We start from the raw sequence: 768 nt of genomic DNA on the forward strand, positions 1-768 counted from the left end.
GCTCTTCCTGTGTGAGCTTTCATAGTTTGAGTCTTTCAAGGAATCTCTCCATCTCCTATAAGTTGTCAAATTTGTTAATCAAATGTTGTTTATTTATTATCCTTTTAATGTAGGTTCTGTACTGATGTCTCTATTTAACTTATCGTATTAGTAATTTGCATCACTTTTCTTTCTTGATCAATCTGTCTAGAGATTTATCAATTTTACTAAATTCCAAAATGTTATCCAAAGTGGCTGTGCTCTCACCAGCAATGTATGAGAGTTCCGGTTACTCCACATTTCCTTCACTTTTGAAATATATTTTCACTGGGTATAGAGTTGTGTTCACATTCATTTTTCCTTCAGAACTTTAAAACTGTCACTCCATGGTCTTATGGACTCATGGAGTAGGTGGAGGTTCTCTGCTGACCTGGTCCAGCCTCAGTCTTAGGCCTTGTGGGCCCGGGGCTCAGGGGTGGGGCTTTCTCAACATTCCCGCCCTCATCCTGATGACAGCAAACCTCTGCATGGTGTCTGTGGTTGGTCCTGGTTGGGAGTTTCCTCCCCCGATTCCAGTGATAGCCGACCTCTGTTTTGTTTCGTTTGGGTATAGGATTCTGAACCCAAAGAGCTTCCTGACCTTCTCCCAGGGGTGGAAGGAGTTTGCCTCTACCCTTCCCCTTCCAGCAATGAAATTTTGCCTACCCTCTTTTAAGAATGAAAGGATTTCCTATCCTCTTTTGGATTTGGTATTACTGGGTTTTGTTCTTATTCTTCCCCTGGTAGAAA

The sequence above is a fragment of the Pteropus alecto genome, unplaced genomic scaffold, assembly GCF_000325575.1.
Source record: "Pteropus alecto unplaced genomic scaffold, ASM32557v1 scaffold157, whole genome shotgun sequence".
Lineage (NCBI taxonomy): Eukaryota > Metazoa > Chordata > Mammalia > Chiroptera > Pteropodidae > Pteropus > Pteropus alecto.